The 17,950-nt window shown below is 53.3% G+C and overlaps 1 protein-coding gene across 1 annotated transcript in view; it reads left to right on the forward strand.

Moving 5' to 3' along the window:
• Positions 1 to 3,540: 3,540 nt before the first annotated feature.
• The window catches only part of spag5 (sperm associated antigen 5), an 82,644-nt gene continuing 68,234 nt past the window's right edge, over positions 3,541 to 17,950 (forward strand). The window contains exons 1-2 of the mRNA XM_073053001.1: positions 3,541 to 3,717; positions 8,272 to 8,400. The gene's annotated coding sequence lies outside the window, so the exon portion shown is untranslated. The remainder of the gene's footprint in view (positions 3,718 to 8,271; positions 8,401 to 17,950) is intronic.

Genomic DNA, 17,950 nt, shown 5'->3' on the forward strand with positions numbered 1-17,950 from the left:
ATTCCCATTAGGCAGAGGGATATATTCCTACTTTATTCCCATAAAGCAGAGGGATATATTCCTACTTAATTCCCATAAAGCAGAGAGATATATTCCTACTTAATTCCCATTAGGCAGAGGGATATATTCCTACTTAATTCCCATTAGGCAGAGGGATATATTCCTACTTTATTCACATAAAGCAGAGGGATATATTCCTACTTTATTCCCATTAGGCAGAGGGATATATTCCTACTTAATTCCCATTAGGCAGAGGGATATATTCCTACTTTATTCCCATAAAGCAGAGGGATATATTCCTACTTAATTCCCATAAAGTAGAGGGATATATTCCTACTTTATTCCCATTAGGCAGAGGGATATATTCCTACTTTATTCCCATTAGGCAGAGGGATATATTCCTACTTAATTCCCATAAAGTAGAGGGATATATTCCTACTTTATTCCCATTAGGCAGAGGGATATATTCCTACTTTATTCCCATTAGGCAGAGGGATATATTCCTACTTAATTCCCATTAGGCAGAGGGATATATTCCTACTTAATTCCCATTAGGCAGAGGGATATATTCCTACTTAATTCCCATTAGGCAGAGGGACCACCAGAAAACGGATCCATCTGTGGCATTTAACAGCCATCTCAAATTCTAAGAAGGAGGCGTTCCCTGGCTCAGCAGCGTGAGCTTTTGGGAACTCAAGTTCAAAGTAACTTTATTATCTATGTATCTGTACATCCTGTATACAAACCTAAGATTCATTTTCACAGTGAAATACAGTAAATACACAGAAACACAGCAGAATCAATAAAAGACCGCACACACCAAGATGAACAACCAGCCAGCGTGTAAAAGACTGTGCAAATATAAGAAAGAAAAATAATAGTCATAATAAATAAGTAATAAATATTGACAACATGAGTTGTAGAGTCTTTGAAAGTGAGTCTATAGGATGTGGAAACGGTTCAGAGTTGTGGTGAGTGAATTATCCACGCTGGTTTGGGAGACTGGTGGTTGAAGGGTATAACTTTTCCTGAGCCTGGTGGTGTGACTCCTGAGGCTCCTGCAGCGAGAGGAGAGCACGGCCTGGGTGGTGGGGCCCCTGGAGATGGATGCTGCTTTCCCGTGAATGTCACAGTCAAAGTAAATTTAACTACATATACGTCACCTTGAGATTCATTTTCTTGTGGGCATTCACAGGAAAATAAATAAATACTACCAAATTTACGAAAAGCTCTACACAAACAAAGACTGTCGACCATGCACATTGAAACTGACAGACCAGGGATATTTTACACAAAACGTTATAAATAGAGGGACCAAGTGAAGAGGAGTTTAGATATGTACCCTCTGGGAGGGACATGGGAGGTGAGGAGGAATTCAAATAGGAGGCAATTGAAGAGTTTAGATATGTACCCTCTGGGAGGGACATGGGAGGTGAGGAGGAATTCAAATAGGAGGCAATTGAAGAGTTTAGATATGTACCCTCTGGGAGGGACATGGGAGGTGAGGAGGAATTCAAATAGGAGGCAATTGAAGAGTTTAGATATGTACCCTCTTGGAGGGACATGGGAGGTGAGGAGGAATTCAAATAGGAGGCAATTGAAGAGTTTAGATATGTACCCTCTTGGAGGGACATGGGAGGTGAGGAGGAATTCAAATAGGAGGCAATTGAAGAGTTTAGATATGTACCCTCTTGGAGGGACATGGGAGGTGAGGAGGAATTCAAATAGGAGGCAATTGAAGAGTTTAGATATGTACCCTCTGGGAGGGACATGGGAGGTGAGGAGGAATTCAGATAGGAGGCAATTGAAGAGTTTAGATATGTACACAGATGGGAGAGGTATAGGAAGCTCTGGTCTATGAGCTTTGATGGGTCTATCCAGAGTAACAGTTCAACTGAGACTAGATGGACTGAATGGCGTGTTTCAGTTCTGTGACTGTATGACCAGATGGAGGGAGAGGTGCTTTGCTCATGGTGATGGTACAGGAGACCCCAGACCAATAGGTCAGAGTCAGATGAGGAATTACAGGCTCAGGATTGCCTGTGAAATGTGCCCGGGTCCTTACTGTCGTGATCTATGAATGTGTGTAAGGGCAATGTGTGTGTATGTAAGGGCAATGTGTGTGTGCCTGTGTGTGTGTGTAAGGGCAATGTGTGTGTATGTATGTGTGTGTGTGTAAGGGCAATGTGTGTGTATGTATGTGTGTGTGTGTAAGGGCAATGTGTGTGTGCCTGTGTGTGTGTGTAAGGGCAATGAAACTCAGCTGGAGAGCAGTTCTGGATCCCTAGCTTTAGGGAACTTGTAAAGAGGTGCAGAAGAGATTTGGTGGGATGTTCCTGGCGTGGACACAGATCAGAGAAGATGGAACAGGGGAAGTAGTAAAAGAAATACAACGGTTTCAAATATAAAGTAACAGCAGAGTTCAGGTCAAAGCCCTCGAAACTCTAGTTAGGCCTCATCTGTAGTAATGCTTACAGATCTGGTCAGCCCACTGCAGGAAGGGTATCAAGATTCAAGAGACGGTGCAGAAGAGGTTCACCAGGATGCTGCCTGGATTAGAGGGCACGTGCTATAATGAGAGGTTGGACAAACTTGGGTTGTTTTGCTCTGGAGTGACGGAGGCTGAGGGGAGAGCTGATAGAGGTTTATAAGATTATGAGAGGCACAGATCGAACAGACAAAAACTAATATGTTTCATGAGTTGAAATGTCTAATACCAGACAGCATGCATTTAAGGTGAGATGGGGTCATTTCAGATGTGAGGGGCAATTTTTTTTTGTACACAGAGAGTGGTGGGTGCTGCCTGGGGGTGGTAGATGCAGATATATTAGGGACTTTTAAGGGACATTGAAATTGGCACAAATGTGAGGAAAATGGAAGGGTGTGTAGGCAGAAGTGATTAGTTGGGTATTTGATTACTAATTTAATAGATTCGGGACAATATTGTGGGCTAAAGGGCTGTACTGTTCTATGTTGTGAAGGAATCTGATGCAGGTGGATGAAGGTGTGGATGGGTTAGGAGTTGGGGAGTTCAGTCGAGCCCCAGAATGAGGAGAGGACCTCGTCCATTCAGTCACCTTGTCTTCACTCAGAGGAACAGTGGAAGTAGTTAAAGTGGGTACAATCGCAATATTGAAGAGGCATTTGCATAGTACATAGAAGAGAGGGGCTTGAAGAGTTTTGGGTCAAATATGGGCAATTGGGAGGATATTGTGGTCAGCATTGACCAGTTCCCACGCTGTAAAACTCTGTGATTTTGTAGCTAGGACAGGATGTGAAAAGGAAGGCTGAGGGGGAAGCAGCAACAAACACGCACACACAGCGCTGGAGAAACTCAGCGGGTCGAGCAGCGTCTATGGAGGGAGGAGGTCGGTGGCGTATTGGGGCGAGATTGCTGCACGGCCGCCTTGGCCTCCGATCGGTGGCGGCGCTGCAGCGACCCGTCTCCTCTTGGATCCACTTCATCCACCTCGTTCTTGGCGACCGGCGTGATGTCGTCACCGGTTCCCGTTGGCGGAGCAGCCAATGAGTGAAGGGGCGGTGGATTTGAAATTGGCGGAACCGAAGTAACGGAGGTCGGGAGGGGATCGGTCCTACTCCCCGCATCTCTCAGCAGGCCTTGCCCCTGCGCGCCTCCCCAGCTGAGGGGAAATGTTCGGCGAGCGGCAGTCGGTGAAGTCCTCGTCCGTGGAGAATGATGGCCAGCTGCCGAGCACGGTAGGCAGGCGAGGGAGCGGCCTCCTTTATCCTCGGTAGACACCAGCTTTACCGGCGGTGATCATGCTGACCTTGAATGCGGGAGGAATGTGTGGCCTGTGTTGTGTCTGGGCAGGTCCCTTCAGGCCAGGGGTTCGGTTTCTGGGTAGCGTTAGTTTGGGTTCACTGGCTCTCCTCTTCGTCGAGCTCAACGTCAAACACAGCCGGTGTGTGGAATACAGAGTACCGGCTGCACCTCCTTGTGGAAGGAAGGGTGGTGATGAAGTGGGGGTGTCAGAGCAGGTTTGTCACACTGTTACCTGGTATGGCATTAGCAGAGTTGATTGACCAGGGTGCTGCCTGAATTAGAGAGGGTGCAGAGGAGAATCACCAGGATGCTGCCTGGATCAGAGAGGGTGCAGAGGAGATTGACCAGGATGCTGCCTGGATTAGAGAGGGTGCAGAGGAGATTGACCAGGATGCTGCCTGGATTAGAGAGGTGCAGAGGAGATTGACCAGGGTGCTGCCTGGATTAGAGAGGGTGCAGAGGAGATTGACCAGGATGCTGCCTGGATTAGAGAGGGTGCAGAGGAGATTTACCAGGATGCTGCCTGGATCAGAGAGGGTGCAGAGGAGATTGACCAGGATGCTGCCTGGATTAGAGAGGGTGCAGAGGAGATTGACCAGGATGCTGCCTGGATTAGAGAGGGTGCAGAGGAGATTGACCAGGATGCTGCCTGGATTAGAGAGGGTGCAGAGGAGATTGACCAGGACGCTGCCTGGATTAGAGAGGGTGCAGAGGAGATTGACCAGGACGCTGCCTGGATTAGAGAGGGTGCAGAGGAGATTGACCAGGACGCTGCCTGGATTAGAGAGGGTGCAGAGGAGATTGACCAGGATGCTGCCTGGATTAGAGAGGGTGCAGAGGAGATTGACCAAGATGCTGCCTGGATTAGAGAGGGTGCAGAGGAGATTTACCAGGATGCTGCCTGGATCAGAGAGGGTGCAGAGGAGATTGACCAGGATGCTGCCTGGATTAGAGAGGGTGCAGAGGAGATTGACCAGGATGCTGCCTGGATTAGAGAGGGTGCAGAGGAGATTGACCAGGATGCTGCCTGGTTTAGAGAGGGTGCAGAGGAGATTCACCAGGATGCTGCCTGGATTAGAGAGGGTGCAGAGGAGATTGACCAGGATGCTGCCTGGATTAGAGAGGGTGCAGAGGAGATTGACCAGGATGCTGCCTGGATCAGAGAGGGTGCAGAGGAGATTGACCAAGATGCTGCCTGGATTAGAGAGGGTGCAGAGGAGATTGACCAGGATGCTGTCTGGATTAGAGAGGGTGCAGAGGAGATTGACCAGGATGCTGTCTGGATTAGAGAGGGTGCAGAGGAGATTGACCAGGATGCTGCCTGGATTAGAGAGGGTGCAGAGGAGATTGACCAGGATGCTGCCTGGATTAGAGAGGGTGCAGAGGAGATTGACCAGGATGCTGCCTGGATTAGAGAGGGTGCAGAGGAGATTGACCAGGATGCTGCCTGGATTAGAGAGGGTGCAGAGGAGATTGACCAGGACGCTGCCTGGATTAGAGAGGGTGCAGAGGAGATTGACCAGGACGCTGCCTGGATTAGAGAGGGTGCAGAGGAGATTGACCAGGACGCTGCCTGGATTAGAGAGGGTGCAGAGGAGATTGACCAGGACGCTGCCTGGATTAGAGAGGGTGCAGAGGAGATTGACCAGGACGCTGCCTGGATCAGAGAGGGTGCAGAGGAGATTGACCAAGATGCTGCCTGGATTAGAGAGGGTGCAGAGGAGATTGACCAGGATGCTGTCTGGATTAGAGAGGGTGCAGAGGAGATTGACCAGGATGCTGTCTGGATTAGAGAGGGTGCAGAGGAGATTGACCAGGATGCTGCCTGGATTAGAGAGGGTGCAGAGGAGATTGACCAGGATGCTGCCTGGATTAGAGAGGGTGCAGAGGAGATTTACCAGGATGCTGCCTGGATTAGAGAGGGTGCAGAGGAGATTGACCAGGATGCTGCCTGGATTAGAGAGGGTGCAGAGGAGATTGACCAGGATGCTGCCTGGATTAGAGAGCGTGGTTTATGAGGAAAGGTTGAGTGAGCCAGGGCTTTTCTCTTTGAAGGTAGATGTGAGGTGATTTGATAGAGGTGTACAAGATGGTAAAAGTGAACAGCCAGAAACTTTTTACCCCAGGGTTAAAATGGCCAATATGGGGGGAGGCATAATTTTAATGGGTTTGCTGGAATGTGTAGTGGGGATGTCAGTGGAGAGTTTTTATTGCACAGTGGTGGGTGTGTGGAATGCACTGCCAGTATGTGGTAGAGGCAGATACATTAGGAATATTTAAGAGACTCTTAGGCACGTAAGTGAAAGAAAGATTGTAGACTATGTAGGAAGAAAGGATTAGATTAATCTTGGAGTAGATTTAAAAAGATGTTGCAACACCCTTGGTCAAAGAGTCTGACTGTGCTGTTGTGTTCTGTGGGCTGGAGTGAGAGGAGAAGACTGAAACAAAAAATCTGTAGGAATTTTGACAGGGTTGATGTGAAGAAGATGGTCATAGAGCATCACAGCTCTGAAATGGATCCTTTGGCCCATCTAGTCCATGCTGATCTGTTATTCTGCCTAGTCCCATTGACTTGGACCCTCCAAACCCCTCCCATCCATGTACCTCTCCAAACTTCTCTCGAACTTTGCTATCAAGCCCACATTCACCACTTGTGCTGGCAGCTCGTTCCACGCTCTCACCACCCTTTGAGTGAAGAAATTCTCCTAAAACATTTCATTTTTTACCCTTAACGTGTAACCTCTAGTTCTAGACTCACCAGTGGACAAACCTGTTTGCATTCCTCAATCTGGTAAACCTCAGTCGAAACTCCCCTCATTCTCCTGTGCTGTAGGCAATAAAGTCCTAACCTATTCAATCTTTCCCTGTAACTCAGGCCCTCACATCCCAGCAACAGCACAGGGGTAAGCCCTTCAGCCCACAATGTGGTGCCATCCAATTAAATGAGTAATCAAATGGCCAACAAATTCCTTCTGCCCACACATATCCTTCCATTTCCTGCACATTCATGTGCTTATCTAAATGTCCCTAACATACAGAGCCTAGAAAAAGTATTCAACCCCCTTGGAAATTTTCATGTTTTATTGTTTTTCAACATTGAATCACAGTGGGTTTAATTTGCCTTTTTTTAACGCTGGTCAACAGGAAAAGACTCGTGTCAAAGTGAAGAGATCTGTTTTCACTTTGATGTGGAAGTCTTTTTCTACTGATCAGTGTAAAAAAAACAAGAAGGCAAATTGAATCCTTTGTGATTCAAAGTTGTAAAACAATAAAACATGAAAACTTCTGGCGGGGTGGGGTGGGGTGAATACTTTCTCTAGTCCCTGATGTATCAGCCTCTTCCACCACCCCAGGCAGCACATTTTAGGCACCCTCCTCTCTGTGTAACAAACATGCCCCTCACGTCTCCTTTGAAATTACCCCCTCTCACCTTAATGCATGCCCTCTGGTATTGGACGTTTCAACCCTGGATAAAAGATGCTGTCTGTCTTTGCTGTCTATGTCTCTCATAATCTTAAAAACCTTTAGTGAACACCCTTATAAACTTTCCCTCTACTTTTTCAATCTTATTTGCTGTTTCCTCTTGTGGAAGAACCTCAAATTGGAGGGTCACTTTAAGTGTTAGGGGGCACCTAATGAGGTAATTTATTTCCTGTTGGGGTGGTGGAACTGCCCCCCTCAAAGGGGGGTAGAGGCAGATCTTTGTGTTTTTCTCAGACAAGGGGAATTAGATTGAGCGGAGTGACATTCTGATGTCTACCTGTCTAAGGAGACTGACCAGTTAACACATCTTGGTGCAGGAGCTGACAGTCTCTTCTCCTATTTAAGGCACGTATCAGAACTGCTGCGTTCACAGTGCCTGCAGCATTGTCAGAGACCCCTCCCCTCAGCCCCACAATCTCTTTGACGTAATGCCGTCAGAATGCCCTGCTGCCCCCCTTCACTCCCCGCTCTCATCCTGCACTCGTCACTTTTCAACTTTTATTGCTGTTGTTCCACAAGTTTATACAACTGCTTGTTTTATTATAATAGTGTCTGTAACATTATCCTGTCTCACACAAGCATGTGCCTCACCGTCAATCTTCAGCTCATGTCACTCTGCTAATATTGAGTGTCTGCGTGACTGTACGTACATACAGACAGTGCAATCAGGGAGCACAGTCACACGTTCACGCACAGCCGAGCACTGATGTTTCGTTTAACTCTGTACGTGTGTGTGGTTGAGTGTCGATAAACTGGAACTAGAAATTCTGGAGAGACCCATCAGGTTTGGCAGTGTGTGTAGGGAGAGGAACAGTTAACTCTTTGGTCTCCAGACCTTTGTCAGACCTGTTGCTTGAATCTAATGCTTGGTGCTGATGAGGGGTCTTGATCCCAATTGTTGACTCTCTCTTCATGCCCTCATGGATGCTGCCTGACCTGCTGAGTTCCTGCAGTGCTGTGTCCTGTCCGACTGGCGCTGACTGTTCCCTTATCTCCTCCCGCAGCCGAGCAGGAAATGCGGCCGGGTCCCGTTGCAGGAGGTGCTGCCGCAATGCAGTGCCCAGCGAGACATACGGAGTTCCAGCCGAGTGGGAAGCAGCTTGACCCCACTGCTGCGTGGGCTGCACCTGGAGGTGGGTATGTGAGTGGTAGTGTGAGCTCCACATCGCGGGCTGCACCTGACGGTGAGTGTTTGAGTGGTATTGTGATCTCCACATCGCGGGCTGCACCTGACGGTGGGTGTGTGAGTGGTATTGTGAGCTCCACATCGCGGGCTGCACCTGACGGTGAGTGTTTGAGTGGTATTGTGATCTCCACATCGCGGGCTGCACCTGACGGTGAGTGTTTGAGTGGTATTGTGATCTCCACATCGCGGGCTGCACCTGACGGTGAGTGTTTGAGTGGTATTGTGATCTCCACATCGCGGGCTGCACCTGACGGTGAGTGTTTGAGTGGTATTGTGATCTCCACATCGCGGGCTGCACCTGACGGTGAGTGTTTGAGTGGTATTGTGATCTCCACATCGTGGGCTGCACCTGACGGTGAGTGTTTGAGTGGTATTGTGATCTCCACATCGCGGGCTGCACCTGACGGTGGGTGTGTGAGTGGTATTGTGATCTCCACATCACGGGGGCTGCACCTGACGGTGAGTGTGTGAGTGGTATTGTGATCTCCACATCGCGGGCTGCACCTGACGGTGAGTGTTTGAGTGGTATTGTGATCTCCACATCGGGGGCTGCACCTGACGGTGGGTGTGAGTGGTATTGTGATCTCCACATCGGGGGCTGCACCTGACGGTGGGTGTGAGTGGTATTGTGATCTCCACATCGCGGGCTGCACCTGACGGTGAGTGTGTGAGTGGTATTGTGAGCTCCACATCGCGGGCTGCACCTGACGGTGGGTGTGTGAGTGGTATTGTGAGCTCCACATCGCGGGCTGCACCTGACGGTGGGTGTGTGAGTGGTATTGTGAGCTCCACATCGCGGGCTGCACCTGACGGTGGGTGTGAGTGGTATTGTGATCTCCACATCGCGGGCTGCACCTGACGGTGGGTGTGTGAGTGGTATTGTGAGCTCCACATCACGGGCTGCACCTGACGGTGGGTGTGTGAGTGGTATTGTGAGCTCCACATCGCGGGCTGCACCTGACGGTGGGTGTGTGAGTGGTATTGTGAGCTCCACATCACGGGCTGCACCTGACGGTGGGTGTGTGAGTGGTATTGTGAGCTCCACATCGCGGGCTGCACCTGACGGTGGGTGTGAGTGGTATTGTGATCTCCACATCGCGGGCTGCACCTGACGGTGGGTGTGTGAGTGGTATTGTGAGCTCCACATCGGGGGCTGCACCTGACGGTGGGTGTGTGAGTGGTATTGTGATCTCCACATCGCGGGCTGTACCTGACGGTGGGTGTGTGAGTGGTATTGTGAGCTCCACATCACGGGCTGCACCTGACGGTGGGTGTGTGAGTGGTATTGTGATCTCCACATCACGGGGGCTGCACCTGACGGTGGGTGTGTGAGTGGTATTGTGATCTCCACATCGCGGGCTGCACCTGACGGTGAGTGTGTGAGTGGTATTGTGATCTCCACATCACGGGGGCTGCACCTGACGGTGGGTGTGTGAGTGGTATTGTGAGCTCCACATCACGGGCTGCACCTGGAGGTGGGTGTGTGAGTGGTATTGTGAGCTCCACATCACGGGCTGCACCTGACGGTGGGTGTGTGAGTGGTATTGTGAGCTCCACATCACGGGGGCTGCACCTGACGGTGGGTGTGTGAGTGGTATTGTGAGCTCCACATCACGGGCTGCACCTGGAGGTGGGTGTGTGAGTGGTATTGTGAGCTCCACATCACGGGCTGCACCTGACGGTGGGTGTGTGAGTGGTATTGTGAGCTCCACATCACGGGCTGCACCTGGAGGTGGGTGTGTGAGTGGTATTGTGAGCTCCACATCACGGGCTGCACCTGACGGTGGGTGTGTGAGTGGTATTGTGAGCTCCACATCACGGGCTGCACCTGGAGGTGGGTGTGTGAGTGGTATTGTGAGCTCCACATCACGGGCTGCACCTGACGGTGGGTGTGTGAGTGGTATTGTGAGCTCCACATCACGGGCTGCACCTGGAGGTGGGTGTGTGAGTGGTATTGTGAGCTCCACATCACGGGCTGCACCTGACGGTGGGTGTGTGAGTGGTATTGTGAGCTCCACATCACGGGCTGCACCTGACGGTGGGTGTGTGAGTGGTATTGTGAGCTCCACATCACGGGCTGCACCTGACGGTGGGTGTGTGAGTGGTATTGTGAGCTCCACATCACGGGGGCTGCACCTGACGGTGAGTGTGTGAGTGGTATTGTGATCTCCACATCACGGGGGCTGTACCTGACGGTGAGTGTGTGAGTGGTATTGTGATCTCCAAATCGCGGGGGCTGTACCTGAAGGTGGGTGTGTGAGTGGTATTGTGATCTCCACATCGCGGGGGCTGCACCTGACGGTGGGTGTGTGAGTGGTATTGTGATCTCCACATCGCGGGGGCTGCACCTGACGGTGGGTGTGTGAGTGGTATTGTGATCTCCACATCGCGGGGGCTGCACCTGACGGTGGGTGTGTGAGTGGTATTGTGAGCTCCACATCGTGGGCTGCACCTGAAGGTGGGTGTGTGAGTGGTATTGTGAGCTCCACATCGTGGGCTGCACCTGACGGTGGGTGTGTGAGTGGTATTGTGAGTTCCACATCGCGGGCTGCACCTGACGGTGAGTGTGTGAGTGGTATTGTGATCTCCACATCGCGGGGGCTGCACCTGACGGTGGGTGTGTGAGTGGTATTGTGAGCTCCACATCACGGGCTGCACCTGACGGTGGGTGTGAGTGGTATTGTGATCTCCACATCGCGGGCTGCACCTGACGGTGGGTGTGTGAGTGGTATTGTGATCTCCACATCGCGGGGGCTGCACCTGACGGTGAGTGTGTGAGTGGTATTGTGAGTTCCACATCGCGGGCTGCACCTGACGGTGAGTGTGTGAGTGGTATTGTGATCTCCACATCGCGGGGGCTGCACCTGACGGTGGGTGTGTGAGTGGTATTGTGAGTTCCACATCGCGGGCTGCACCTGACGGTGAGTGTGTGAGTGGTATTGTGATCTCCACATCGCGGGGGCTGCACCTGACGGTGGGTGTGTGAGTGGTATTGTGAGCTCCACATCGCGGGCTGCACCTGACGGTGGGTGTGAGTGGTATTGTGAGTTCCACATCGCGGGCTGCACCTGACGGTGAGTGTGTGAGTGGTATTGTGATCTCCACATCGCGGGGGCTGCACCTGACGGTGAGTGTGTGAGTGGTATTGTGAGCTCCACATCGCGGGCTGTACCTGACGGTGGGTGTGTGAGTGGTATTGTGAGCTCCACATCACGGGGGCTGCACCTGACGGTGGGTGTGTGAGTGGTATTGTGAGCTCCACATCACGGGCTGTACCTGACGGTGGGTGTGAGTGGTATTGTGAGCTCCACATCGCGGGCTGCACCTGACGGTGGGTGTGTGAGTGGTATTGTGAGCTCCACATCGTGGGCTGCACCTGACGGTGGGTGTGTGAGTGGTATTGTGAGCTCCACATCGCGGGCTGTACCTGACGGTGGGTGTGTGAGTGGTATTGTGAGCTCCACATCGCGGGGGCTGCACCTGACGGTGGGTGTGTGAGTGGTATTGTGAGCTCCACATCGCGGGGGCTGTACCTGACGGTGGGTGTGAGTGGTATTGTGAGCTCCACATCGGGGGCTGCACCTGACGGTGGGTGTGTGAGTGGTATTGTGAGCTCCACATCGCGGGGGCTGCACCTGACGGTGGGTGTGTGAGTGGTATTGTGAGCTCCACATCGCGGGCTGTACCTGACGGTGGGTGTGTGAGTGGTATTGTGAGCTCCACATCGCGGGGGCTGCACCTGACGGTGGGTGTGTGAGTGGTATTGTGAGCTCCACATCACGGGCTGTACCTGACGGTGGGTGTGTGAGTGGTATTGTGAGCTCCACATCGCGGGGGCTGCACCTGATGGTGAGTGTGTGAGTGGTATTGTGATCTCCACATCGCGGGGGCTGCACCTGACGGTGGGTGTGTGAGTGGTATTGTGATCTCCACATCGTGGGCTGTACCTGACGGTGGGTGTGTGAGTGGTATTGTGATCTCCACATCGTGGGCTGTACCTGACGGTGAGTGTGTGAGTGGTATTGTGAGCTCCACATCGCGGGGGCTGCACCTGACGGTGGGTGTGTGAGTGGTATTGTGATCTCCACATCGTGGGCTGTACCTGACGGTGGGTGTGAGTGGTATTGTGATCTCCACATCATGGGCTGCACCTGACGGTGGGTGTGAGTGGTATTGTGATCTCCACATCACGGGCTGTACCTGACGGTGGGTGTGTGAGTGGTATTGTGATCTCCACATCGCGGGCTGCACCTGACGGTGAGTGTGTGAGTGGTATTGTGATCTCCACATCGCGGGCTGCACCTGACGGTGAGTGTGTGAGTGGTATTGTGAGCTCCACATCACGGGGGCTGCACCTGACGGTGAGTGTGTGAGTGGTATTGTGAGCTCCACATCGCGGGGGCTGCACCTGACGGTGAGTGTGTGAGTGGTATTGTGAGTTCCACATCACGGGGGCTGTACCTGACGGTGGGTGTGTGAGTGGTATTGTGAGCTCCACATCGCGGGCTGCACCTGACGGTGAGTGTGTGAGTGGTATTGTGAGCTCCACATCGCGGGCTGCACCTGACGGTGAGTGTGTGAGTGGTATTGTGATCTCCACATCGCGGGCTGCACCTGACGGTGAGTGTGTGAGTGGTATTGTGATCTCCACATCGCGGGCTGCACCTGACGGTGAGTGTGTGAGTGGTATTGTGATCTCCACATCGCGGGCTGCACCTGATGGTGAGTGTGTGAGTGGTATTGTGATCTCCACATCGCGGGCTGCACCTGACGGTGAGTGTGTGAGTGGTATTGTGAGCTCCACATCGCGGGCTGTACCTGACGGTGAGTGTGTGAGTGGTATTGTGAGCTCCACATCGTGGGCTGTACCTGACGGTGGGTGTGTGAGTGGTATTGTGAGCTCCACATCACGGGCTGTACCTGACGGTGAGTGTGTGAGTGGTATTGTGAGCTCCACATCGCGGGCTGCACCTGACAGTGAGTGTGTGAGTGGTATTGTGAGCTCCACATCGTGGGCTGTACCTGACGGTGGGTGTGTGAGTGGTATTGTGAGCTCCACATCGCGGGCTGTACCTGACGGTGGGTGTGTGAGTGGTATTGTGAGCTCCACATCGCGGGCTGCACCTGACGGTGAGTGTGTGAGTGGTATTGTGAGCTCCACATCACGGGGGCTGCACCTGACGGTGAGTGTGTGAGTGGTATTGTGAGTTCCACATCGCGGGCTGTACCTGACGGTGAGTGTGAGTGGTATTGTGATCTCCACATCGCGGGCTGCACCTGACGGTGAGTGTGTGAGTGGTATTGTGATCTCCACATCACGGGGGCTGCACTTGACGGTGGGTGTGAGTGGTATTGTGAGCTCCACATCACGGGCTGTACCTGACGGTGAGTGTGAGTGGTATTGTGAGCTCCACATCGTGGGCTGCACCTGACGGTGGGTGTGAGTGGTATTGTGAGCTCCACATCGTGGGCTGTACCTGACGGTGGGTGTGTGAGTGGTATTGTGATCTCCACATCACGGGCTGCACCTGACGGTGGGTGTGAGTGGTATTGTGAGCTCCACATCACGGGCTGCACCTGACGGTGGGTGTGTGAGTGGTATTGTGAGTTCCACATCGCGGGCTGCACCTGACGGTGGGTGTGAGTGGTATTGTGAGCTCCACATCGCGGGCTGCACCTGACGGTGAGTGTGTGAGTGGTATTGTGATCTCCACATCGCGGGCTGCACCTGACGGTGAGTGTGTGAGTGGTATTGTGAGCTCCACATCGCGGGCTGCACCTGACGGTGAGTGTGTGAGTGGTATTGTGATCTCCACATCGCGGGCTGCACCTGACGGTGAGTGTGTGAGTGGTATTGTGAGCTCCACATCACGGGCTGTACCTGACGGTGGGTGTGTGAGTGGTATTGTGATCTCCACATCGTGGGCTGTACCTGACGGTGGGTGTGTGAGTGGTATTGTGAGCTCCACATCGTGGGCTGTACCTGACGGTGGGTGTGTGAGTGGTATTGTGAGCTCCACATCGCGGGCTGCACCTGACGGTGAGTGTGTGAGTGGTATTGTGAGTTCCACATCACGGGGGCTGCACCTGACGGTGTGTGTGTGAGTGGTATTGTGAGCTCCACATCGCGGGCTGCACCTGACGGTGAGTGTGTGAGTGGTATTGTGAGTTCCACATCACGGGGGCTGCACCTGACGGTGTGTGTGTGAGTGGTATTGTGAGCTCCACATCGCGGGCTGCACCTGACGGTGAGTGTGTGAGTGGTATTGTGAGCTCCACATCGTGGGCTGCACCTGACGGTGAGTGTGTGAGTGGTATTGTGAGTTCCACATCACGGGCTGCACCTGACGGTGAGTGTGTGAGTGGTATTGTGAGCTCCACATCGCGGGCTGCACCTGACGGTGGGTGTGTGAGTGGTATTGTGATCTCCAAATCGCGGGCTGCACCTGACGGTGGGAGTGTGAGTGGTATTGTGAGTTCCACATCACGGGGGCTGCACCTGACGGTGGGTGTGTGAGTGGTATTGTGAGCTCCACATCACGGGGGCTGCACCTGACGGTGAGTGTGTGAGTGGTATTGTGAGCTCCACATCGCGGGCTGCACCTGACGGTGGGTGTGTGAGTGGTATTGTGATCTCCAAATCGCGGGCTGCACCTGACGGTGAGTGTGTGAGTGGTATTGTGAGCTCCACATCGCGGGCTGCACCTGACGGTGGGTGTGTGAGTGGTATTGTGAGCTCCACATCACGGGCTGCACCTGACGGTGGGTGTGTGAGTGGTATTGTGAGCTCCACATCGCGGGCTGCACCTGACGGTGGGTGTGTGAGTGGTATTGTGAGCTCCACATCGCGGGCTGCACCTGACGGTGGGTGTGTGAGTGGTATTGTGAGCTCCACATCGCGGGCTGTACCTGACGGTGGGTGTGTGAGTGGTATTGTGAGCTCCACATCACGGGGGCTGCACTTGACGGTGGGTGTGTGAGTGGTATTGTGAGCTCCACATCACGGGGGCTGCACCTGACGGTGGGTGTGTGAGTGGTATTGTGAGCTCCACATCGCGGGCTGCACCTGACGGTGGGTGTGAGTGGTATTGTGAGCTCCACATCGGGGGCTGTACCTGACGGTGGGTGTGAGTGGTATTGTGAGCTCCACATCACGGGGGCTGCACCTGACGGTGGGTGTGTGAGTGGTATTGTGAGCTCCACATCGCGGGCTGCACCTGACGGTGGGTGTGTGAGTGGTATTGTGAGCTCCACATCGCGGGCTGCACCTGACGGTGGGTGTGTGAGTGGTATTGTGAGCTCCACATCACGGGGGCTGTACCTGACGGTGAGTGTGTGAGTGGTATTGTGAGCTCCACATCACGGGCTGCACCTGACGGTGAGTGTGTGAGTGGTATTGTGAGCTCCACATCGCGGGCTGCACCTGACGGTGGGTGTGTGAGTGGTATTGTGAGCTCCACATCGCGGGCTGCACCTGACGGTGGGTGTGTGAGTGGTATTGTGAGCTCCACATCGGGGGCTGTACCTGACGGTGAGTGTGTGAGTGGTATTGTGAGTTCCACATCGCGGGCTGCACCTGACGGTGGGTGTGTGAGTGGTATTGTGAGCTCCACATCGTGGGCTGTACCTGACGGTGGGTGTTTGAGTGGTATTGTGAGTTCCAAATCGCGGGCTGCACCTGACGGTGAGTGTGTGAGTGGTATTGTGAGTTCCACATCACGGGCTGCACCTGACGGTGAGTGTGTGAGTGGTATTGTGATCTCCAAATCGCGGGCTGCACCTGACGGTGAGTGTGTGAGTGGTATTGTGAGCTCCACATCACGGGGGCTGCACCTGACGGTGGGTGTGAGTGGTATTGTGAGCTCCACATCGCGGGCTGCACCTGACGGTGTGTGTGTGAGTGGTATTGTGAGCTCCACATCGTGGGCTGCACCTGACGGTGAGTGTTTGAGTGGTATTGTGAGCTCCACATCGCGGGCTGCACCTGACGGTGAGTGTGTGAGTGGTATTGTGATCTCCACATCGCGGGGGCTGCACCTGACGGTGAGTGTGTGAGTGGTATTGTGAGCTCCACATCGCGGGCTGCACCTGACGGTGAGTGTGTGAGTGGTATTGTGATCTCCACATCGCGGGCTGCACCTGACGGTGAGTGTGTGAGTGGTATTGTGAGCTCCACATCGCGGGCTGCACCTGACGGTGAGTGTGTGAGTGGTATTGTGAGCTCCACATCGCGGGCTGCACCTGACGGTGAGTGTGTGAGTGGTATTGTGAGCTCCACATCGCGGGCTGCACCTGACGGTGAGTGTTTGAGTGGTATTGTGATCTCCACATCGCGGGCTGTACCTGACGGTGAGTGTGTGAGTGGTATTGTGAGCTCCACATCGCGGGCTGCACCTGACGGTGAGTGTGTGAGTGGTATTGTGAGCTCCACATCGCGGGCTGCACCTGACGGTGAGTGTGTGAGTGGTATTGTGAGCTCCACATCGCGGGCTGCACCTGACGGTGGGTGTGTGAGTGGTATTGTGATCTCCACATCGTGGGCTGTACCTGACGGTGAGTGTGTGAGTGGTATTGTGATCTCCACATCGCGGGGGCTGCACCTGACGGTGGGTGTGTGAGTGGTATTGTGAGCTCCACATCGTGGGCTGTACCTGACGGTGAGTGTGTGAGTGGTATTGTGAGTTCCACATCGTGGGCAGCACCTGACGGTGGGTGTGAGTGGTATTGTGAGCTCCACATCGCGGGCTGCACCTGACGGTGGGTGTTTGAGTGGTATTGTGAGCTCCACATCGCGGGCTGCACCTGACGGTGGGTGTGAGTGGTATTGTGAGCTCCACATCACGGGCTGCACCTGACGGTGAGTGTGTGAGTGGTATTGTGAGTTCCACATCACGGGCTGCACCTGACGGTGGGTGTGTGAGTGGTATTGTGATCTCCACATCACGGGGGCTGCACCTGACGGTGAGTGTGTGAGTGGTATTGTGAGCTCCACATCGTGGGCAGCACCTGACGGTGGGTGTGAGTGGTATTGTGAGCTCCACATCGCGGGCTGCACCTGACGGTGAGTGTGTGAGTGGTATTGTGAGCTCCACATCGTGGGCAGCACCTGACGGTGGGTGTGAGTGGTATTGTGAGCTCCACATCGCGGGGTCTGCACCTGACGGTGGGTGTGTGAGTGGTATTGTGAGCTCCACATCACGGGCTGTACCTGACGGTGAGTGTGTGAGTGGTATTGTGATCTCCACATCGTGGGCTGTACCTGACGGTGAGTGTGTGAGTGGTATTGTGATCTCCACATCGCGGGGGCTGCACCTGACGGTGGGTGTGTGAGTGGTATTGTGAGCTCCACATCGTGGGCAGCACCTGACGGTGGGTGTGAGTGGTATTGTGAGCTCCACATCGCGGGCTGCACCTGACGGTGAGTGTGTGAGTGGTATTGTGAGCTCCACATCGCGGGCTGTACCTGACGGTGGGTGTGTGAGTGGTATTGTGATCTC

The sequence above is a fragment of the Hemitrygon akajei genome, chromosome 8, assembly GCF_048418815.1.
Source record: "Hemitrygon akajei chromosome 8, sHemAka1.3, whole genome shotgun sequence".
Taxonomy (NCBI): domain Eukaryota; kingdom Metazoa; phylum Chordata; class Chondrichthyes; order Myliobatiformes; family Dasyatidae; genus Hemitrygon; species Hemitrygon akajei.